The sequence below is a fragment of the Bubalus kerabau genome, chromosome 19, assembly GCF_029407905.1.
Source record: "Bubalus kerabau isolate K-KA32 ecotype Philippines breed swamp buffalo chromosome 19, PCC_UOA_SB_1v2, whole genome shotgun sequence".
Classification (NCBI taxonomy): Eukaryota; Metazoa; Chordata; class Mammalia; order Artiodactyla; family Bovidae; genus Bubalus; species Bubalus kerabau.
The window spans coordinates 41,280,581-41,306,179 of NC_073642.1; the positions used below are offsets into that span (position 1 = coordinate 41,280,581).

Here is a 25,599-nt window from a genome sequence, read left to right on the forward strand (position 1 = left end):
GTCTTCCTTGAAGCTTTCAAGCCCCTTCGATTGCCGTACAATTCTCCCTCGGGACCGTGTCTTCTCCTATCTCTTCCTTTCTGTTCTCTCAATCCCAACTGGCACAACCACAGAAGCTTCAGAGTTGGTCTCCAGCTCTAGACTTTCCCACTATAATCCAACCCATGAAAGATCCCTTCTTCTGGTCTGCCCTTCATTAGGCCCAACTGAGATCCATCACTACCCGAAGAAATACCTTCTGTGGCTCTCTGCCGCTCAATGAGTAGGAATAAATTACATACGGGGTTGTTATAAGGATCAAGTGTGATAACACATAGGAGAAAGATGTGAAAAACATACTCTCTAAGATACACTGCTGTTAATATTATGATATACTTTACACTTGGGCCAGTGTCTGTCCCCTGAATTCACCCCTTGGCTCATGTCACCCCTGTTCCTATAATGCCTTTCTTCCTCATTTCTAACTCTAAAGCGCTATACTATGCATCTTAAGGCCTAAACATAAGAGCTACAGTTTTAAGAAAACATTTTCTGACTTCTCAATGAAAATTTCCTCTGGCTTCTCTGAACATCCAGAGAGCTTTACTTCTAACTTTTCAACACATGTGTGACAGCCAGCCAAGTATCATAGACAGTTGAACATATGTCATAGTTTCCCTGTTTAATTGCAAGGTAAAGACCACTTTATTCATCTTGTAAGGTTTGTGCTAGAAGCACAGTGTTTAAAGTAGGTACTCAAATATCTATTGAACAGAAGAATATAAAATGGGACGTTATGTCACTATGTACTGAAATAAATTTAATGGAAGCAAAAGGAGGAATATTTTATATATCCCTTGTTGGGGTTTAAGGCAGGGCATTAGGATACAGAAGATATGGACTTTTACAAAATATCACTATTGTGGAGCCCATTCTGGAAAGAATAAAACCCAAGTCCTGATCCAGCCCCCAGTCCTGCATCTGCCCTTTCATTTCTTATTTCCAGTACCAGTGATCCACTGGAAAAACATAAAGGCAATCATTAGATATGCCATCTTTCTCTCAGAAACTCATAAACAGGGACTAATTTGAAAATCAAAGTGAGTGGCTTAAAGTCTCAGCTAAAAGCACACATTTTCTATTACTTTCCCTCAGTCCTCTCTCTCCCCCTCTGTGCTGTTTATGTCAAGGAACCAGGGGAGCTAGTTTAAGTGACATCTTGTTATAAACAGTTAAGCTGAGTGGTGCTGCTGGAAGAAGGATGGGCCGGAGGAGATCTGGGACCATCATCAAAACCAAGGGCCTCCTTTGGTAGTGTAGTCCAGAGAGCTCGGTCTGGTTGGACTCTCTAAAATCAGACAGGAAGCCAAAAGATCTCTAAACTCTGACTCACAGAAGGAAGAGACAGACCTGACAGCCTCCAGTCAGCCCCAGGTATGCGGGCTGCAGATCTGCATTCAGCACTCACTGACCCCCAGCTGCCATCCCTACTGTATGACCACATGGTATCTGCACAGCAGGTGAGTCCTCTCCTTGCTGCCTCTTGAAGTTCGCATGAGGACTGAAGAAAGTGGCTGATCAGGCTAGGCAGAGGGATCCTCAATTCTGCCCAGACTTTCTAGACTGAGCTCAGCTTTTATTTATCATTTTCTCTCAGGAAATCCAAAATGTTTCTCATATGCCTCTATCCACTTACTTCTCTTCCTAGGTAATCTCCAGAAAACCATTCATATATATAAAATGTTCCCTTTTTCTTCTTCAGAAACTAGTAAGAGAGTCAGAGATGGTGTGCAGTTCTCTTTTTCTTTTTCCCATCCATATTGTTTAAAGTAAAATTAGATGTTGTGCTAAGTCACTTGGGTCATGTCCAACTCTCCAACCCTGTGGACTGTAGCCCGCCAGGGTCCTCTGTCCATTGGATTCTCTAGGCAAGAATTCTGGAGTGGGTTTCCATGCCCTCCTCCAGGGGGTCTTCCTGACAGAGGAATTGAACCCACATCTCTTATGTCTCTTGCACTGGCAAGCGGGTTATTTACCACTGATGGACAAAACTTCATACATGGGAACACAATCAATGTAAGGAAATAAAATGTTTGTCTAGGCTCCTTTTTGTTTACTCCCATTTTCCATACTGGAAAAAAAAAAAAAATCCCAACCAGCTTCTTGCCAGAACCCTAGTACAGGGCAAGAATTAAGACACGAGCAGGGCCTAGACAACTTTCTGGGCCCACGTTTGTAATTTGTCAGCATTATTTCTGCAACAAGCCAGTATTATTGCAAAAGGATTAAATGTTTCCGGCATGGGAGGGAAGAGATGGAATATTCCACTGAATCCAAGGTCAGTGGTCCTGAAACTGACAAACCTGCCAACTGCCTGAGATTCCTGCGCTTTACAATGTCCCACCCTAGATTTCTGGTCCCTGGGTCATACATGTCTTGGGCCTCTGACACTCCTGGAACTCTGGCAATTGTTTCACTCAAACCATGAAGAAGAGTCTCTGGAAACAATCATGACCATCCAGCTCTCTCTTCCATCATCCACCCTACCAATGATTCTCCCAACAGAGGGGTTGCGGCAATCTAATGCAGGTATCTGAGTGTCTGGCTCTGCTTCCTTTCTCCTGCCTGAGAATTTCCTTCCATATAGAACTCCGAGCCATAAACCATGGAGACGACACAATTCTAAACAATCTGTGGTCTCTTCATTTGAGGGTTTATGGAGATGGAATTCATTCCAAATATCCTATTACATTCCTTAAGAATTTGGATATGAAACAGGGGGAGGGAGAAAGACTAGAACTCACTCACTTGGGCCACAGCATCTTTCCCTCTTGGACACCTGAGTAGCAAAGCCTGTCACAATGACTGAAGCCCTCTGTCACCAGGGAAAAGGTTTATGTAGCCTGGCAGCACTGACTTAAGGTGCTCTGTCTCACCTGTATGCGGAATAATCCAGCAGTCCTTGGGAGCCACAGAATGCTCTTCCTAGTTACGTATTTGCTTATTTATATTTATTGCCCCTTATTTTGAAAAGAACATGAGATAAACTCAAAAAGACACAGTAAATCATGTTAAAACATTAAAAGGCTAGTAAAAAAAAAAAAAAGTAGAAAAAATAAAGCCTGGAGAAAGATTAGCACAAATAAATGTAGGCCATAAAGTTTGCACAGTTCCTAGAAGTAGGCTTCAAATTTGGCTGTGAACTTGTGAGCCAACAAACAAAAATATATGATTGGTAGTATCTATCATATAAAAATAACACAGTTGCTATAAAGAAGCCAAACTTCTCTTAGTACTGAGACCAGAGAGAACTGTCTCTCTTGGATCTTCATAAAGAAAACACTGCATAATGTCATGGACTTTGTCATAACTCTTCTGTGACAAACAAGTTTCATTATGACCTTGTCCCAACTTCCTTCAATCTAGAGAATGACAAAAGAGCAAAGCACAGCTCAGTAAAAGCAGCTGTCCAAAATCATTCTTGAATAAGAAAAAAAAACTAGTAGACAAAATGCTGAAAAAATAATCTCCCAAGAAAGTGAAATAGAACGCTTAAACTACCCAGCTCTCTTGCGGTTTAAACTGATTTTTAAAGTAAAGATTTAAATATTCAGAGACATGAGGTATATTGAAATTCTTCAGGCCATTCTGTGTAACTACTATTTCTTTCAGCTGAGAATTTGCTAAGAATTGGTCAACAAAAGGCTAGAGATTACACTTTCAGCAAGAACCTGAAAAGCCAATAGCTGCTGCTGCTGCTGCTGCTGCTAAGTCACTTCAGTCGTTTCCGACTCCGTGTGACCCCATAGATGGCAGCCCACCAGGCTCCTCCGTCCCTGGGATTCTACAGGCAAGAACACTGGAGTGGGTTGCCATTGCCTTCTCCAATGCATGAAAGTGAAAAGTGAAAGTGAAGTCACTCAGTCGTGTCCGACTCTTAGCGACCCCATGGACTGCAGCCTACCAGGCTCCTTCGTCCTTGGGATTTTCCAGGCAAGAGTACTGGAGTGGGGTGCCATTGCCTTCTCTGAGCTGCTAACTAACAGCAAAGCCATAAACTCTACGGCAGTCAACTAAGGAGGGGGAAGGACCTGGTCACTTTATTAGAGAAGGAGGAGAAAGAAAAGAAAAATGAAAAGAAAGGGAATGGGAGAGGGAAGGAACTCTTTTCTAGGATATGTGGTAGTCTAGATGGCCATAAGGAGCTGAGCCAAGCCAGAGCAGGAATGGAACAAAATAATTGTTAGTTATCTCTCTATCTTTAAACAAGCTTCTTAAATCCAAAGAAAGTGAAGTCGCTCAGTTGTGTCCAACTCTTTGCGACCCCATGGACTGTAGCCTACCAGGCTCCTCTGTCCATGGGATTTTCCAGGCAATAGTACTAGAGTAGATTGCCATTTCCTTCTCCAGAAGATCTTCCCAACCCAGGGATTGAACCTGGGTCTCCTGCATTGTAGACAGATGCTTTACCATCTGAGCCACCAGGGAAGTCCGAAGGAAGTCCTTAAATCCAAAATCCTTGATTAATTCCAACTCCAATCAAGGAGATGATACTTTTCATTTTCTATGCTATGATTTAATAATGACTGTATTTTAATTATCAGCAAAATGATATTTCAGGACACTTAAGATATCTGTGGCTTTTCCATCTATTCAAGGGAATTTCAAAGTATTTTAGGTTCCTTTGGTATGAGAGTGTTGAAGGTGCTATGTAAATGTAGGTTATTATTACAATTTCCTGTCACCCTCCTTCAAGCAAAAACTGCTAAAATCCACAAAGTACAGAATGAGGCACACACAATTCTTATTATTGGGGGGTAATTAATTAGCAAGTACATAAATAATTTACTCAGTCACAGAAAGATAGAGTAATACTATTAAACATGTAGGCTTACAAATCCAATTCTGGTAGCTATCTTATCTGCTCCAATGCAGAGGAAAAGATACAGAACTGACCCCATTTCCCCCACCTCTCCTCCAGGGATCCTTCTTCCCTCCACACCCACAATATACACCACACACAGACACACACACACACCTCTAAGACTAGGGTGCTAACTTTTTGGGGACAATTTTCCTCTTTTATTCATAGAACAACTATGAATAAGGTATACATTAAACTATGAATACAAACCTTCCAGAAACACACTTTGTCTATGAAAGTATTGAAACAAAACTGTGTGTGCTACACACTGACCACTATCTACCATCCCTACTAATGGTGCAAAAGGAGTGCAGATCATAAATATAAAATTTTAAAAAGTTTTTTAATGTTTTCTTCTTCTAATAGAAGTTTTTCAACTTCTATTAGACTTTGGAATGCAGGAGCTTTAGTTTATTAATAGAACTGTCTCATTCTAGATACAGTATGAAACTGGGAAAGACAAACAGAAATTACAGTAAACTGAATGAAATAACCAGCCCTAGATGAACATTTGCCATAATCAATCTACACAGTAAATAACCAACCTTGGTAGAAAATGGAGAGACACTTCTGTTTAAGAAGCCATGCAAAGTTACACAATGACCTGCAATCATGTAGGTATAAATGGAAGTCACTTACATACATACAGCTCCATTAGAGTTTGTCTCTAAAATTGTAATGTCTTTCTCCAAATCTAGTTTTCCAAATGTGCTCATCACTGGTAACTATTTCTCTATTTTGAATGTGTCTATAGTAACTGGTTTAATGGTCACCGCATTAATCTAAGGATAAGAAACAAAAAGAATGATTCATTTCCTATTCTACAATTTTAACTACAAATTAACAACAACAAAAAAGCTCTTCTAAATCTCTCTTATGGATTTTGATGGTTGAGAAATATGCAGAGCACTTGAAAGCAATAAAAGAAATAACCTAAGAAAATTAAGCAAAATGAATTTGCAATTAGTTTGTGAAATTGCGATAAATGCATTTTGAAAGCAAAGAGCAAAATGTAACTTTGTTCAGTATAATTTGAAATTGCCTTTTGTGCTTAATATAGTTCACTTATAATTAGATGAAGATTTTGTTCTGGTTTGAAACATTCAAAGTTCCATCTTGAGATTGCTATGTACTATGTACACAGAACTTTTCAGCAAGAAAGTCTGCTGCTGCTGCGTTTGCTTTGACAGCCTTTATCCTAGTTTTATAGAAATGAAAGAGTGAAAGAACACAGCTGGTTTGAACAATGGAGCATGTTCAACATTAGGCCAAACACTTTAGATATTGCAAAATATTGCAGGCTATATTTATAGCTCTTAGCAGGTTTTTTAAATTCATGCTGATACTGCCTTACTCCAGCTTATTGGACCAAATTGCCATTTAATGGTTAAATTATCTTTTGGTTTCAAAATTTGCTCTCAAAGGCAATGACACTTAAGTTAACCTCTTGGCAATATCAAAACAGTGATGACTTAAAAACTTTTCCAAAATATTTCAAGATGTCTTAAAAATTCAAGATCATTCTAGCTACGGAGAGTTTAAAAGATTTTTGTTGGTCTCTGCCTTATGTTTTCCCTCAAGAAAAGGAATATCCTGCCTCTGATAATCTCTCTTCCAGTCATGAAATTGTGCACTGACTCATATGCCAGCACCTTCCAGAAAACTGCCCAAGGGAAATCAGAACAGGCCTTCAGGTAATTGCCTATATTCTATTTAAACTTTCTTTTCCTCTGGTGGTTGTTTTTAATAGAATTCTCTTGTTTTTAAAATAGAATCTTGTGACTTTGGGGAGTGTAGCAGGGGCTCATGCTCTTTCACATTAACAACATGAGAAGTGGTAAAAAAAGAAGTGATTGGTGGTTATAAGCTTAGTGACCGTAGGCTGAGGCAGGAGATGTTTTGCAGGGCAATGTGATTTCTATAGGTTTATCAACTGTCTGCAAGCTTTAAGGATTGAAGCCAATGGTACCCTACTCTTCCAACCCAAAGTGAGTATTTCCTAAATTCCCACAGCATCTGTTAGTTGAATACATTGTCATTTGTCATCACTGCTATTAGTGAGATCTTGGAGGGTATGTGATTTGCCTCTTGATCTAATAATAATAAGAATGACCATTTAATGAACACCTACTATGTGCCATGCAGTACACTATGTATTCCATATATTTTCTAAGAATGATTGTTGTTGTTCAGTCGCTAAGTCATGTATGACTCTTTGTGGCCCCACAAACTGCAGCATGTCAGGCTTCCCTGTCCTTCACTGTCTCCCAGAGTTTGCTCAAACTTATGTCCATTGAGTCACTGATGCTATCTAACCATCTCATCCTGTTGCCCTCTTCTCTTTTTTGCCTTCAATCTTTCCCTGATCTTTCCCAGAATCAGGGTCTTTTCCCAATAAGCTGGTTCTTCACATCAGGTGGCCAAAGTATTGGAGCTTCAGCTTCAGTATCAATCCTTCCAATTAATATTCAGGGTTGATTTCCTTTAGGATTGACTGATTTGATCTCCTTGCAGTCCAAGGAACTCTCAAGAGTCTTCTCCTACACTACAATTCAGTAGTGCTAGATTCTTCAGTACTCAGCCTTCTTTATGGTCCAACTTTCACATCCATACATGACTACTGAAAAAACCATAGTTTTGACTATATGGACCTTAGTTGGCAAAGTGATGTCTTTGTTTTTTAATATGCTGCCTAGGTTTGCCATAGCTTTCCTTCCAAGGAGCAATTGTCTTTAAATTTCATGGCTGCAGTCACCATCCACAATGATTTTGGAGCCCAAGAAAATAAAATCTGTCACTGCTTCCATTTTTTCCCCATCTATTTGCCATAAAGTTATGGAACTGGATGCCATGATCTTAGTTGTTTTTTGTTTTTTTTTTTTTTCAATGTTGAGTTTTAAGCCAGCTTTTCAGCTTTTTCACTCTCCCCTTCTACCCTCATCAAGAGTCTGGTTAGTTCCTCTTCACTTTTTGCCATTAGAGTGATATCATCTTCATATCTGCAGTTGTTATTTCTCCGAGCAATCTTGATTCCAGCGTGTGATTCATCCAGCCCAGCATTTCACATAATGTACTCTGCATATAGGTTAAATAAACAGGGTGACAATATACAACCTTGTCATACTCCTTTCCCAATTTTGAAGTCAGTTGTTCCATATAAAGTATTTAGAAAGATAGTTTAAAAAAAAAAAGCTTTGGTTTCTGTTTCAGCCATGTATTAATATTATGTATTAATTGCATTAATGTATTAATGCATAACAAACCACCCCAAAACTCAGTGGCTTGTTATTTCTCTTAATTCTGAGGGCAGAGTGGATGGTTCTTCTCCTGGTCTCATTAAGGATCACTCAGGTAACTGGAGTCATCTGACAGCTTGACTGGGGCTGATGGTCCAAAATAGTCACTTGTACTGAAACTGGTACTGGCTGTCAGTTGAAGAATGTCAGTTCCTCTCCACATGGCTTCTCATTCTCCAGTGGGCCAGGCCGAATTTCTTCAAAGCATGATATTCTCAAGGCTCCAAGACTGAAAGCATGTAAGCTGCACAGTCTACTAAGACCTAGGCTCTAAAACTCACACAATGTCACATCCATCATATGGCCAACTTGGATCCAAGAGAATAGAAAGAAAAATTGAATCTTTTTGGAGGAGCAGTAACTTCACATTGCAAAGGTGTATGTACATAGGGAGGTATGATTCATTTGAGGGGCATTATTTTAATGATCTACTATATTATCAAACAAATTCTCCCTCTGAAACTTCCCACATGTGTGACTGTGAACCATTGTTTAACCTCAAGTTTCAGTTTCCTCATCTATAAATGAATTATCTTGGGATTTAGTAAAAAAAAGCACATATAATATTATGCTTAGTATCAACCATAGAGTAAGCATATGATTGTTAAGTGGGTAATTACTTGTGTGTGAGTGTGTGTCTGACTTTTAGGCCTAATGCAGAGCACCATAAAATACATATTAATGTCCAAATTTTATAGATGTGATATCTGAGGCTGAGGAGGGGTCTATCCTGCTGAAGTTAATTTTTGAAAAGTCACACAATGAGGTCAACACTCAAACAAAGGGCTTTCTGATTCTGAAGCCAATGCTTTTTTGTTTGTTTTTCACACCATACCATGGAGCTTCTTGTTAGCAGAAGAGTTTATTTCATGGTTATATCTCACTGGACTTTGGACAGCAGCAATCATAATAGCTACCCAAGAAATACTGGTCATTTGAAGGATCAAGGGAAGCTGACAAATTGCTACTGACTCATTAATAAAATATTTACACAAAATTTTTATATTGATCCCAAATATTCTGACTCCCTAGAACTGCAGGGCTTGGAAAAGCCATGCTTTGTACACTAGAAGAGTAGCTAAGATCTTTCAGAACCAGGGAAGAAAGGCTCCCAGAACAGAGGCTTCTACAGAGAGCTATTTGTGGTTCTTAAACTTGCCTACATGTAGGATTCACCTGGGAACATGTATAGAAAAATATCACAGCAGAAATTAACACAGCATTGTAAATCAATCATACTTCAACTGAAAAAAAAAAATCTCTTGCTCGGGCCAATTGAGTAAGATTCTCCCTGAGAGTGAGGCCAAGATTCCTAGACCTAAAAACTTGGTTCAGGAGCCCCTGAAGCTGACCGGTAATGTCAAGTTGGATCCCTATGCTATGCTAAGTCGCTTCAGTCGTGTCCGACTCTGTGCGACCCCATAGACGGCAGCCCACCAGGCTCCGTCATCCCTGGGATTCTCCAGGCAAGAATACTGGAGTGGGGTGCCATTGCCTTCTCCAGTGCATGAAAAAATAAAAGTGAAAGTGAAGTCGCTCAGTCGTGTCCGACTCTTAGTGACCCCATGGACTGCAGCCTACCAGGCTCCTCCGTCCATGGGATTTTCCAGGCAAAAGTACTGGAGTGGGGTGCCATTGCCTTCTCCAAAGTTGGATCCCTAGAAATTTCAAAACAGCAAGGAGGCCAGCCCTATAAGGAGACAGAGATTCAAACAGGCAGCTTAATCATCTATCCGAAGCATGTGAATTGTGGTGTCACTGTGTGAACCACATGGAGCTGCTCCCTCACATTTATTCCCAGGAGTCATAACAGGGAATTGGGCATCATCCATACACTTGGCGGTAGGTGGCAGGTGCTACAAATGACTGGCTGCAGTGTACTATTCACAGTTGTCACTGGTCCTGAAAGAGGAGAGGACCATTGAGCTATTTTCTCCCAGAGAAATACTTGAGTCTCAGATGAGAGGAATAATTGCCCCAAGTCCTGGGCTCAGGCAGTGGGGTAGGAAAGGCTTATCAAACATGATACTCCACTGTGTCTTTCAAGGCATAAGATGATTCTTTATAACAAATAAATTGGTGATTTACACGATCCACTCAAATAAATATTTAGGAATATCAATTTTATTGCTTAATTTTATGAAGGCTTTGAGATCTCTGCTTCTTTATTTCCCATATGTCCTCTACATTTTTAGTTCCCATAGTAACTGATACCTCAAAGGTTCTCACTACAATTGTTCTGATGTTTTGAGAGATTATTTCTTTCACCCATAGCACTTTTATTTCCTTCCTCTGTGATTCTTAATGTACTCTGCCTAGAGCAGTCATATGAATACTTATCTAAACTCCCAACCTACTCCTACTTTTCTCATTCCCAAATAAAGCGCCTAGAGGCCAGGGGCTCTGGAATGAATTCCAAGAATTCATCTTGGAATGCTCCAACAAACTGGCAAGGTGACAGATCCATGGGAAGTACTTGATAAATGTATGATTTTTGTTTGCCTTCTGAAAGTTTTCATGAAAGCAACTGCTGGGAAAAATATATATATCAGAATGTATATCATGACACAGGATCATAAAGTGAATAAAATATAAACTTCTCAGATATACATACTAGGCTCTTGGGTATAATCAGGTGTTTATTACTAACATGACCTGTCCATCTTGGGTGGCCCTACACAGCATGGCTCATAATTTCGTTGAGATAGACAAGGCTGTGGTCCATGTGATCAGATTGATTATTTTTCTGTGACTGTGGTTTTCATTCTGTCTGCCCTCTGATGGATAAGGATAAAAGGCTTATGGAAGCTTCCTGATGGGAGAGACTGAGGGGGAAACTGGGTCTTGTTCTGATGGGTGGGGTCATGCTCAGTAAATCTTTAATCCAATTTTCTGTAGACGGGTGGGGCTGTGTTCCCTCCCTGTTGTTTGACCTGAGGCCAAACTATGGTAAAAGTAATGAAGATAATGGCGACCTCCTTTAAAAGGTCCCATGCATGCACTGCCGCACTCAGTGCCCCGACCCTGCAGCTGGCCACCGCCAACCCATGCCTCCAGCAGAGACTCCTGAATAGTCAGGGGCAAGTCTGGGTCAGTCTCTTGTGGGGTCACTGCTCCTTTCTCCTGGGTCCTGGTACACACAAGCTTTTGTTTGTGCCCTCCAAGAGTCTGTTTCCCCAGGCCTCTTTAAGTTCTGTTGGCTCTACAGTGGGCTTAATGGCGACCTCCAAGAGGGCTTATGCCATACCCAGTTCTACTACACTCAGAGCCCCTGCCTCTGCAGCAGTCCACTGCTGACCCATACCTCTGAAGGAGACACTCAAACACAGTTCTGGCTCAGTCTCTTGGGATCTCTGGGTCCTGGTGCGCACAAGGTTTGTTTAAGCCCTCTGAGTGTCTCTGGCAGGTATGGGGCTTGATTCTAAAAGCAATTTCACACCTCCTAACATCTTGCTGGGGCTTCTCCTTTGCCCTTGATGTGGGTTATCTTTTTTGGTGGGATCAAACATTCTCCTATTGATGGTTGTTCAGCACTTATTTGTAATTTTGGAGTTCTCACACAAGATGAGTGCACATCCTTCTACTCCACCATTTTAAGATCTCTTCAAGAAAATTAGAGATACCAAGGAAGTATTTCATGCAATGATGGGCAAAAAAAGGACAGAAATGGTATGGACCTAAACGAAGCAGAAGATATTAAGAAGAGGTGGCAAGAACACACAGAAGAACCATGCAAAAAAGATCTTCATGACCCAGATAACCATGATGGTGTGATCACTCACCTAGAGCCAGACATACTAGAATGTGAAGTCAAGTGGGCCTTAGGAAGCATCACTAGGAACAAAGCTAGTGGAGGTGATGGAATTCCAGTTGAGCTATTTCAAAACCTAAAAGATAATGCTATGAAAGTGCTGCACTCAATATGTCAGCAAATTTGGAAAACTCAGCGGTGGCCACAGGACTGGAAAAGGTCAGTTTTCATTCCAATCCCAAAGAAAGGCAATGCCAAAGAATGTTCAAACTACTGCACAATTGCACTCATCTCACACGCTAGCAAAGTAATGCTCAAAATTCTCCAAGCCGGGTATCAACAGTACGTGAACTGTGAACTTACAGATCTTCGATTGGATTTAGAAATGGCACGGGAACCAGAGATCAAATTGCCAACATCCGTGGGACCATTATAAAAGCAAGAGAGTTCCAGAAAAACATCTACTCTGGCTTTATTGACTACGCCAAAGCCTTTGACTGCGTGGATCACAACAAAACTGTGGAAAATTCTTCAAGAGATGGAAATACCAGACCACCTGATGTGCCTCCTGAGAAATCTGTATGCAAGTCAAGAAGCAACAGTTAGAACTGTACATGGAATAATGGACTGGTTCCAAATCAGGAAAGGAGTATGTCAAGGCTGTATATTGTCACCCTGCTTATTTAACTTATATGCAGAGTACCTCATGAGAAACACTGGGCTGGAGAAAGCACAAGCTGGAATCAAGATTGCCGGGAGAAATATCAATAACCTCAGAAATGCAGACGACACCACCCTTATGGCAGAAAGTAAAGAACTAAAGAGCCTCTCAATGAAAGTGAAAGAGGAGAGTGAAAAAGTTGGCTTAAAACTCAACATTCAGAAAACTAAGATCATGGCATCCAGTCCCATCACTTTATGGCAAATAGATGGGGAAACAATGGAAACAGTGAGAGACTTCATATTCTTGGGCTGCAAAATCACTGCAGATGGTGACTGCAGCCATGAAATTAAAAGACATTTGACCCTTGGAAGAAAAGCTACAACCAACCTAGACAGCATATTCAAAAGCAGAGACATTACTTTGCCAACAAAGATCAATCTAGTCAAAGCTATGGTTTTTCCAGTAGTCATTTATGGATGTGAGAGTTGGACTATAAAGAAAGCTGAGCACCAAAGAATTGAAGCTTTTGAACTGTGGTGTTGGAGAAGACTCTTGAGGTCCCTTGGACTGCAAGGAGATCCAACTGGTCCATCCTAAAGGAAATCAGTCCTGAATATTCTTTGGAAGGACTGATGCTGAAGCTGAAGCTCCAATACTCTGGCCACCTGATGCGAAGAACTGACTCATTGGTAAAGACCGTGATGCTGGGAAAGATTTAAGGCAGGAGGAGAAGGGGATGATAGAGGATGGTTGGATGGCATCACCAACTTGATGGACATGGATTTGAGCAAGCTCTGATAGTTGGTGATGGACAGGGAAGCCTGGCTGCAGTCCATGGGGTCACAAACAGTCAGACATGAATGAGCAACTGAACTGAAACCTTGATAATGTTTGAAGACCTTAGTTTGGAATGAATAAGTGTGGACTAAATTAAGAGTGCCACATATGTTCCCTTTTTTAACTAATCGAACAGTGTTTAATATGTTCTACGGGTAAAATATGATATTATGTATCATGAGGAATATTCTGGCTCCCCAGGAATTTGCAGATTAGAAAGAGAGAATTTACTCAAGTAAAAAAACAAAAAGCAACCAGCAATCAAAATTTGTGTTTCTGATTATTAAAGTTCAATAGAATTCCCAAAGAAATAAGCTTTCTTTTGAGCTACTTGCTGTGTTGCATGTTAGTAATCAGTTCAGTTCAGTTCAGTCACTCAGTCATGTCCGACTCTTTGCAACCCCATGGACTGCAGCATGCCAGGTTTCCCTGTCCATCACCATCTCCTAGAGCTTACTCAAACTCATGTCCATCAAGTCAGTGATGCCATCCAACCATCTCATCCTCTGTCATCCCCTTCTCCTCCTGCCTTCAATCTTTCTCAGCATCTGGGTCTTTTCCAATGAATCAGTTCTTCCCATCAGGATGCCAAAGTATTGGAGTTTCAGCTTCAACATCAGTCCTTCCAATGAATATTCAGGACTGATTTCCTTTAGGATGGACTAGTTTGATCTCCTTGCAGTCCAATGGACTCTCAAGAGTTTTCTCCAATACCACAAGGTTTACCCATCAGCATTGATGCCATTGTTTACATAAGTGTCATTACATCTTGTTTCTCTTGTTTTGTTAAGAGAAATAAATAAGTGAATTAGTACAAGATATCAGAATGTTGATACCTTAGGACAGGTTTCTAGACTATAGGAAGGCTGAAAGAAGGAAGGCTGAAAATATGCATATTTATGGCTCTTCAACTCTATTGAAAAAAATTAACAATAGTTTATAAAACTTAATTTAGTCCAGACTTATTTGATTATATTCTTCAGATATTATCAAGGTTTACTTATCAGTATTGATGCCGTTGTTCAGGTAAGAGTGTCATTACATCATTCACTCACTAATTGAAGGAATTATTCTCCTGTCTCATCTAAGTAGGGGAAATTATGCACACCATTTCTATTTACTTTATGCTAAAAGCATAAAATATAGCAATCCTAGAAACCATAAAATAGAAGCATAGTTTCAAGACTGCATGTTTTTTAAGAAAAAAAAATTCACATGTGATAATCCATATTAAAATAGAGCCCAACACCACCACTATCTTAAAAACATATCCTTGCTTCAGAGCTCAAAACAAAAAAAAATCATTTTAATACCAACATGGCTTTACAAATGTGTTCCCATTACTTCAATTTTTCCCAGCCACTTTCTGCCTTCAAGACCCAGATTAAACCTCACATTCTCTGTTGCTGTTGTTTAGTTGGTAAGTCGTGTGCAAGTCTTTGTGAGTTGATAACCCATGGACTGCAGCATGCCAGGCTTCCCTGTCCTTCACCATCTCCTGGAGTTTGCTCAAACTCATGTCCATTGAGTTCAGTTGTTGCTATCCAACCATCTTATCCTCTGTTGCTCCCTTCTCTTCCTGCCCTTATTCTCTGTTAAACATTAACTTTTACTTTCCTCTTAAAAATGGTTCATTGTTTTCTCAATGGTCCTATATCAAGTTTTATATGCTTTTATGATAGAACTTCACTAATTAATTTATCCATTTATTCAACAAGCATAATGGGCTTCCCCGGTGGCTCAGTCAGTCCAGAATCTGCCTGCAATGTGGGAGACCTGGGTTCGATCCCTGGGTGGGAAAATCCCCTGGAGAAGGGCATGGAAACCCACTCCAGTATTCTTGCCTGGAGAATCTCTATGGACAGAGGAGCCTGGCAGGCTGTGGACTGTAGTCCATGAGGTCACAAAGAATCGGACACCACTGAGCAACTAAGCAAAGCACAACAAGCATAAGTGGCTTACCATTTGTTAGGCATCATGCTTAGTTAGCATCAGGAATATGGAGAGAAGCATGATGCTAGCTCATCCAATGGTCTCTCCTATACTGTAAGCTCCCTGAGGTATGATGTAATTGTTGAAACAGCTGAGCAAGCTAAAGGCAGCAGATGACAAGAGCCCCCAGTATTGTGAAGCCCGTGAGCCTGCCAATAAGACCTCCACCTTCTCTTATTTGGTTCCTTTTTTCTCCTTCTGCTCTAATGCCAACATTTCCTCTACTCTCTCTACTCCTGTCCTTCGACTGTTACTGCTGTACTTTCATCCGCCATGCATAAAACTGAGCCCATTATTTACTCTACCAAAATATCAAGCATCTCCCTAGTTTCCCAAGACAGAAACCTGAGAGTCATCTTCAACATCTCTTTTTCTCTGACCTTCCATGTGCATGAAACAACTAGAAGCTGGTGGTCCTATGTCCTAAATTATTATTGCAGTCATCACCTTCTCTTTCTCAATCTTCACTGGTCCCACCTTAGTCTCCTTTTCATCTTCTGCCTAGACCTTTTCCATAGCAACTTCTTCTTCTTCTTTTTTTATATTGGAATATGGTTGATTAGGGCTTCCCTGATGGCTCAGTGGGTAAAAAATCCACTTGCAATGCCAGAGACCTGGGTTCAGTCTCTGGGTTGGGAAGATTCCCTGGAGGAGGACATAGCAACCCACTCCAGTATTCTTGCCTGGAGCATCCCCATGGACAGAGGAGTCTGGCAGGCTTCAGTCCATGGGGTTGCAAAGAGACGGACATGACTGAGTGACTAAGCACACAGCACACAGTTGATTAACAACATTGAGTTAGCTTCAGGTGTACAGTAGTGATTCAGTTATACATATATGTGTAGCTATTATTTTTCAAATTATTTTCCCATTTAGATTGTTACATAATATTGAGCAGAGTCTCCTGTGCTATATCTCTAATTGTTAGAGAAATGCTATGCCATAGCATTTTAACTGGTCACCGCTTATTGTGGGTTATCTATACCAACTTGTTCTCTACTTTATGCCAGGGTTTTCTCTCCAAAATACAAATCAGATCATTTCTTTCTCACCATCTCTCCTCTCACTAAAAGTTATTGATGGCTTTTCATCACCTTCTTAATAAGGTGCTGAGAGGTCCAAAGTCTGTCTCTTACAGCACACAGACTCTTTGTGAGCCGCCTTGCTCTAGGCTGAGCTCTCTGAACTCTCTGGGGCTCACTCTCTCTGCTCCGGAACACACACTAAGGTGACCAGGGTTGCCCTTAGAAAAACATGAACATGTAATATAAAAAGGTAAAATCTCTCACCCGTCATGTACTGTGCTGCTTAAGGAACCAATAAAGAGAATAAGAACCTTCTCAAGCTCGGTCAAAGGAGAGCAGTTCTCATAGATGTGAATAATCCAATCACTATACCAGAACAAGATTAATAATGAACATCACAAAGTAAGTTGGGGCACCTTCTGAAAACTTTGCTCCCTTCCAGAACACTCAACTCTTAAATAGAATGTTTCTATCATTTCTATGACCGAATGGTGGAATTTTAAAAGCAAAGGAGATATTGAAATAATTTTATCCCATCTTATTTCACAGATAAGAAAACATAAATCAAGAACATTGAGATGTTTGTCCAAGCTCATGCAACTGATAAATATCCATCCCCTTACTTCCTCCCAACAATAAAAAAATAAGATTTTATAATATTAAACAGTACGTTCATTTATGAATTTTTCTGAGGAGCAAACTCATTCATATGCCAGAGTCTTCATTCCACTGTGGTTTCATCTTTAAAACTCACTTCTTATTTTGCATTTTCAATTAGACACAAGGTGAAATGTCTCTTTATGGAAATCTTGACTCAATTTTACCTGTCGCTGTGGGTGTATTAAAGTATATGAAGTTATAAAAAGATATGAAATATGAATATAATCTAGTTTAATTATTTCCATCCTCCAAAGACCATGATTGCACTTAACTGTCAGTGAAATCTCCAGTGGCTAAACTTCATGCTTAGAAAAATAGTGAGTAGAAAAAAAGGCTAGGAGCTGAGTGAAGAATACCAAAAATGAGCATTTATCTTCACCAAAAGAACATGATGGAAAAACTGCAGCTTCGTATAGCATCAGTGAGTCAAAGATGATGACAATATTTGGCAAAGTTAAACCAAGCCAAGTTCAGTCAATTTATAGATCACTGAGCTACTTTCTAAGTGAAAAACACTTGAAACATTTTTATTTGGTAACTTACTTGTACTTCCTGTCTGTTCCTTTCCATTATCCAAGGGCTAAATCTCTTGGCAAATGAATCACATTGTACTTGAGACAAACTGACCACTGAGGTATAATTCTCTGAACATACTGGTGTCAGCAGCCCTCTCTCACTTTCAGGATGGTAACCTGCCTCAGTATAGTCATCGGCACATGAATTTGCAACATCTGTGTTTTCATGCATCATATTTTTATCATGCTGATCTATTTTGATCCTTGCTTTTCCATACTAGGCAACTGGAAGCCAAGATGTTCCAAAACTCTGAATGAGCCCATACCGTGGGCAGTACCTTATGCATCTCTCAGATTGCTAGGGAGTTGAATTTGATCTGAAAAGGAAAATGGAAAGGAAAAAAAAATATTTTTCCATTTCCCCTAGCCAAACATTGTTTCCCCTGGCCACATAATTCTCTTGACCAAATATTTCTTAGGAATCAATCTCAATGTCATAATGGTCTTGTTTATACACTGAGACAAGTCTCAACTCACAGCATTGTCCCCATGTCCTGACCAAGAAAGAGACTTAGCATGTAGATCTATGTCCAAAGAATATAACTAGGAAAAGAGAGGTGCTCAGCTCTTATCTGAGCTCCACACTTTGGAGGGCACCTCAACTATCAGAACTTATTACTGACTCAAGGAGCCAACAGGTTGGGATAAGTGAGGAAATTTCTCTACAGACATTAAAATGATTTGAGACTCAAATGCACAACCACCATTGACCTACTACCTCCTCTATCACCACTAAGGCAAAATGATAGTACTTTCATATCTCCTTCCAATGTTTCTCCTCTTAAATCACTTATTGACTGACTACCTTTGATTTGTTTCCATGCAGGATTTCCCTCCTTGTTTACCTTAGTCATTTCATGTGTAATAAAAAAGTATTGAAGGGTTGGCAATGAGTATGACTTTCCTGGATCATGGACATTTTTATGGATGATCTTGGCAAGATGCTCCTTTCTGTACTCTTCTGTGGCACCAATCTGACACAGCTCTTCTAAGTAGGAGCTGGATGAATGCAAACAGGGTCTAAATCTGTTACTGCGGCCTCAAACCATATGGGGTGACAGTAAACAAAGATTTAAGATTAGGAGTCCTATAATCCCATCAAGGCCTCAATTCTCCTGTATGACTTCAGCATTCCAATCTCCAGGCTGTTTTTCTAAATCCACTCTTTACTGTGAAGAATTTTAGAAACCAAAGCAATGCAGTGTGTACTAAGGTCTATTATTTGATCAATTTTCTAACAGAAACTCCTTCAGTCAGTTCAGTTCAGTCACTCAGTCATGTCCAACTCTTCACAACCCCATGGACTGCAGTATGCCAAGCTTCCCTGTCCATCAACAACTCCCGGAGCTTGTTCAAACTCATGTCCATCAAGTTGGTGATGCCATCCAACCATCTCTTCCTCTGTTGTCCCCTTCTCCTCCTGCTTTCAATCTTTCCCAGCATCACAGTCTTTTCCAATGAGTCAGTTCTTCCCAAAAGGTGGCCAGAGTATTGGAGTTTCAGCTTCAGCATCAGTCCTTCCAATCAATATTCAGGACTGACTTCCTTTAGAATGGACCGGTTGGATCTCCTTGCAGTCCAAGGGACTCTCAAGAGTCTTCTCCAACACCACAGTTCAAAAGCATCAATTCTTCGGCACTCAGCTTTCTTTATAGTTCAACTCTCACATCCATATATGACTACTGGAAAAACCATAGCTTTGACTAGATGGACCTTTGTTGGCAAAGTAATGTCTCTGATTTTTAATATGCTGTCTAGGTTGGTCATAGTTTTTCCTCCAGGGAGCAAATGTCTTTTAATTTCATGGCTGCAGTCACTATCTGCAGTGATTTTGGAGCACCCCAAAATGAAGTCTCTCACTGTTTCCATTGTTTCCCCATCTATTTGCCATGAAGTGATGGGACTGGATGCCATCTTAGTTTTTTGAATGTTGAGTTTTAAATCAGCTTTTTAACTCTCCTCTTTCACTTTCATCGAGAGGCTCTTTAGTTCCTCTTCACTTTCTGCCATAAGAATGCAGATATGCATCTGCATACCTGAGGTTATTGATATTCCTCCTGGCAATCTTGATTCTAGCTTGTGCTTCATCCAGCCCAGCATTTCTCATGATGTACTCTGCCTATAAGTTAAATCATATACAGGGTGACAATATACAGCCTTGACATACTCCCTTCCTGATTTGGAACCGGTCTGTTGTTCCATGTCTGGCTCTAACTGTTGCTTCTTGACCTGCATACAAATTTCTCAGGAGGTAGGTCAGATGGTTTGGTATTCTCATCTCTTGAAGAATTTTCCACAGTTTGCTGTGATCTACACAGTCAAAGATTTTGATGTAGTCAATAAAGCAGAAGTAGATGTTTTTCTGGAACTCTCTTGCTTTTTCTATAATCCAGTGGATGAAAACTCCTTAGGCTTACAATTCATCACAGTATATAATAATATATTTATTAAATATATAATCCATGTTTTAAATAAAAAAGATAAATGTGCTTCTGATTCTTCATTTCTGAAACAAGAAAATGCTATTTGCTTTATAGTGCTGTGAAAGTTAAATAAGATAATATATCTAAAGTGTTAGTGCTTAGCATTGAGCTCAGTATTTAAAAGGTACTCATTACATGTCATGTATTATTATTGGATCAGAGGTCTTGATGATATTTGTTTTCTATACATAACACAAATCATGGCTTTCCAAGGTTTATACTTAACACTCACAATGGACACATTGATGGACATACTTTTCATGGGCATCAAAATAACTAGGTGATTAACCTAATTTTTCATTTTTCTATGAGGTGATATGGCATAATGCAGACCCAGCTAAAGTGGACCATTAATTGCAAAATAACTGAAGGATGAGTGCACACACTTTACCTGTTTTCAGACTCTCTGTTGAGAGAGACAGCCAAAAGTTTGGAGTTAAGTCCATTCGGTATTCAGGCACTCACAAATATTAGAGAACTACAACCTGATCACACCATCTCAGCTTGTAAGTGAGCCTGTGGGATTATTAGCTCTCCTCTGAGGGACACAGAGACTGTTTAGAAACTAAACAGCTGCAGAGACCCTCATTCTGATGGGGTTCAGATCCTTTACAGTGTAAATGATGCAACTTATCTCACAGGATTGTTTCTAAGGAGACTTTATTCTACAATACAAGGTCTGTGGAGCAAAAAAACTATTAACATTAAATAATGAAAATGTTGAAGGCTGGCATAACACAAATTGTCCTCTCAGTGATACAAAAAACTTACATGACCTTGGCAAGGCACTTACTCTTCTTTCCTTCCTCCCTCCCTCCCTCCCTTCCCTTCTCTCTCTCTCTCTCATATAGAAAGGAGATTAGCCTGAATCTGGATGACAGATAGGCTTCATCTTGTTTATCAACTCTGATCAACTGGGAGTGTCTTTCTGGACTGTTACATTGGGAAGGATTTCAAGGTTGAACAGAGGTTTATCAGGAAAGAGTCCTATGATTGATTAGTGATGTTTGACATGGGAGAGGAAATTAGCATCGCTCTGCAGTCTACTTGCTAGCCCTAGAATGAAAAATCTTCAAATCTCTTCCAACTGAAAAAACAATATCAACCATTCTTATAAAGAGCCACTAAAATTGAGAAGCTCTGGTTCATGGAGCACTTCAAATTTGATGTCTACTCAAGTGCCACCAGAAGGATTTCAGGGTCATACTGAAAAAATTACCTATGGAGATACCTAAAGTAGAAGGATTATTGTTGTGTTCAGTTGCTTTGTTGTGTCCGACTTTTTGCAACCCCATGGACTGTAGCCTGCCTGGCTCCTCTGTCCATGGGATTTTCCAGGCAAAAATGCTGGAGTGGGTTGTAATTTCCTTCTCCAGGGCATTGTCCTGGACCAGGGATCAAACCCATTCTCCTGCAAGTGGATTCTTTACCACTGAAGCCACCAGGGAAGCCCAAAGTAGAAGGATAAGGATCGTTTGCTGAAATTTGTTTTTTCCTAAGCTGTAGTAAGAAGAGATGCTGAAAAGTCTCTTTGATGACCCTTATTAGGGCAATTCACTTCTGAGCCACAAAACTCAGCTCCATCTCCCCACACACACCTTCAGAAGTGATGAAAGTGGGAAGAACAGGAATCTCTTCTGGGAAACCAGATGGTTAGCTTTATTTTGAAAGAAAGGCAGCTAAGGACCAAACACTGAGGACAGATTCACATAATGGACAGACAAGTATAGCAGGCCCTTGGCAGGGGGTGCTGACTAGACTGTCTCTAGTACAGTGTGCCTGGGGTTATGGGTGCCTTGGGAGACACCTGTGTATGTGACTGAAAGAGCTGAGCTCTAAGAGCAATGACTGAGATAATCCAACATGATCCTGGGCATTCTAACCTTGGCCATTCTCCCTCCATCTTCCTTGTATCCTCTTTTCAAGATGACCATCCTCCTCTTAAAGACCATAGGAGCTATTCAAAGGACTTGGCTAATAGGTATCAGCACTACTGCAGTCTGTATGGGACTTGTTAATAACCACACTGTGCATGTAGCAGCATAGGAACCAAACCCCAGATTTATCCCCATTGGATAAGTAATTCAGACCTACAACTTGACTCAGTTCAGTTCAGTCACTCAGTCGTGTCCAACTCTTTGCAACCCTATGGACTGCAGCACGCCAGGTTTCCCTGTCCATCGCCAACTCCCGGAGCTTACTCAAACTCATGTCCTTTGAGTTGGTGATGCCATCCAACCATCTCATCCCCTGTCGTTCCCTTCTCCTCCTGCCTTCTATCTTTCCCAGAATCACAGTCTCTTCCAAGGAGTCAGTTCTTCACATCAGGTGGCCAAAATATTGGAGTTTCAGCTTCAGCATCAGTCCTTCCAATGAATATTCGAGACTGATTTCCTTTAGGATGGACCACTTGGATCTCCTTGCAGTCTAAGGGACTCTCAAGAGTCTTCTCCAACATCACAGTTCAAAAGTATCAGTTCTTTGGTGCTCAGCTTTCTTTATAGTCCAACTCTCATATCCATAAATGACTACTGGAAAAACCATAGTTTTGACTAGATGGACTTTTGTTGGCAAAGTAATGACAACTTGACTAGGCTATGTAAATTTCCCAGAGTGGAAACAAAAGAGAAATTAAGGGCTTACTGAAGAGAAATAAGATCTATGGCCATTTTGTTCCCGGAGTTTTTGAAACAGTTCTCATGGGTGACATTAGAACCACATCTTAGAGACAGCTCTTGGTATATCTTGCAGTACTGTTTCAATATTTACTATGGAAAAGCAAACCTGAAGGTCAAAAGGGACATGACTTCACACGACACAGCTTCACATGACACAGCAGGATATGTAGAGGTTCCATTTCAAGCCCTCAGTTACCCCACATCTATAGATAAATTCATTCCTTCCCTTTCTTTCCTTCCTCTCCTCCCTTTCCCTCTTCACTGGTGCTTGTTCTCTTTCTCTCTCACTCTCCTCTTTCTCCTAAAATCCTCAAATTCTCCTAGCCTTTACTAAGTGCTTTCAGCAAATCCAGCCTTCTTTCCTTCTTCTTTCTCTTCTGTCTTTGGCATCTCCACCTGCCCTTACTCCATCCCCTCCTCTCAGCTTTTTCACCAGCTTCTATCAAAACCTGTACTTAGAATGAATCTGGTCAGCTCTCTCATTCAAAGGTTTACTCTATTCATAAGGCTTGATGTGCTTACTCTCCCAAGGGTACTTGCATTTTTACAGGCAGAAAAAGTAAAAAGGAATCAAGCTGTAAAAGAAAACTTTCGATCATTGGAAAACTAATGGAGGGAGCCATTGAGATATCAGAGGAGTCTTCCCCAAGCCCCTTAAGAAAGCTATAAATTCAATTCCATAATACAGAGCACTTCTCAGTTTCCTAAGAGGTACCTGCCAGAATTATGGCCCTGATTTGGATCCTATCCTTGTGTTTTTCTGGTGTGGTGTTCTCTCATCAGAACCAGAACTTCTGGACTCAGCAGCAATAATTCTCCTGGAACCTTCAAAAACTTTAGAGCCTGGAAATGCTTGGGAGGGAAAGAGTTAATGCTCTGAAGTACCCATCAAGGCTGAGTCAAAGGGTCTCAATAGAAACCTGAGCAGGAGATCAATCACCTGCATTCAGACCAACCACTTTCCTAAGGAGACCTGGGTGGTCTGCCAAAGCAGGTTTCCCCATGCCCTGGGGGTGACAGGGCTCAGAGAAGAAACCAGTTCAACAATGAGGAAACTAATGATTAATCGTGCTTCCTGCCCTCAGTTAGAGGTGGGTGGGCAGCAGGGTGCTGGAAGAAAAGCAAACAGCTGAATATTAGATTGCAGTGTGGACAGAAACTACTTACACTTTTAGATTCTGTATCACTCTGGTGATTGAGGAATACAATTGTTCTTCTCATGGAAAAGAGTAAACTGCTGTTCCATTTAAGTTAATTTTTATTAATTTGCTCATTTATCATTAAAGATCTTTTTAAAAACTCAGTAGCATTGTCTTCTATCTCAAAAAGTATAGTAGTACCATACTCATACAATACTTTTAAGGAAAGAGAAGACTGCATGTGTGGGCCTTCTTACTGTATGTATGCATTATATATGCACATACAGAATATATGTACACAGGCACATATATATTTACAACACATAGATTCTAAAACACTAATGAATTCATACTGTCAGGTAAATCTGCACAGTCCTGTTTCTCAACAGAGGGACTGGAATGGTACAGAGTGTAACAACAGTGTGAGTTCTGTGGGAGGGACTAAGAGAGTGGGGAAAGACAGGCTTGATGAGTGAGACTCAGAGTCATTTCTCTATTCCGCCTCCAGTGCCCTCCCATGAATCAAGGTTGCCTGTGACATTCCACTTGGCAGCTTAAATAAAACATGAAAAAACAAGGTTGTTATTCCAGAAGTAAAATTTAAGCAGGAAATTAAATTTAAGCACACTGAGAAGTCTCAGTATATACAGAGAGCTCACATCCTATGTGAGCATTTGTGCTGGCTATCTGCATTTTTGTGCATATACATGCGTGGGAGACAGAATTCCTACATACAGACCTGGCTCTGCTGCTAACTAGCTAATGAGGTAATCAGGCAATTCATGTCACCTCAAAAATTCCTATTTCCTCATCAATAAAATGAAGGAGAGTTCGCTATCCTCAATGTCCTTTACCACTTAAAGATGGGCTTCTCTTGTGGCTCAGACAGTAAAGAATCTGCCTGCAATGTGGAAGACCTGGGTTTGATCCCAGGGTTGGGAAGATCTGAGAAGGGAATAGCACCCTTCCATTCCCAAGAAAACCAAGTATTCTTGCCTGGAGAATACAGGAGCTATAGTCCACGGGCTCACAAAGAGTCAGAAATCACTGAATGACTAACACACACACACACACAAACATTTGTGTATAGAAGGTCATTATCAAGCAATCAGGAAAAACTCTTGTTTTTTGATCTGATCCCTAACTCACTGTGATGCAGTGTGTAGAAGGAAGCCACCCACAGGAGGGCAGAAGAAGCTCTAGGACCACCATGACAACATGCAGGCCATCTCCCTCAATCTCTCTCTGGGACTCAGAAATGATAGTTACATCACAGACTTCTAAGTCTGACAAGCTCATGTTCAAGTCCAGCAATACCAGTCACTAGTTATGGATCATTTGACCTATTACTACTTGGTCAGCCCTCCATACCCAAGGATTCCATAGCTGCCCCAGTTGGTTGAAGCTGAGAGTCCTTCACAATTTATACAAGAGGCTTGAACATCTGTGGATTTTGGTATCTGAGGGGAGTTAAGGGACAACGGTACTATCCTATTTCTTAGTTTTTCTCCCCTAGAGATATCTACCTCAACAAGCTTTTTTAAGGCTTAAGTATGAGAATGTCGATGACATTTTTGAATACTAAGTATTCAAAAC

The 25,599-nt window shown here is 40.5% G+C and overlaps 1 non-coding gene across 1 annotated transcript; it reads right to left on the bottom strand.

The window, feature by feature from the left end:
- Window positions 1–4,395: 4,395 nt before the first annotated feature.
- TRNAC-ACA (transfer RNA cysteine (anticodon ACA)) lies at window positions 4,396–4,467 on the bottom strand. Its single transcript has one exon. It is a non-coding gene; the product is annotated as a tRNA-Cys (tRNA).
- Between the last annotated feature and the right edge of the window lie 21,132 nt (window positions 4,468–25,599).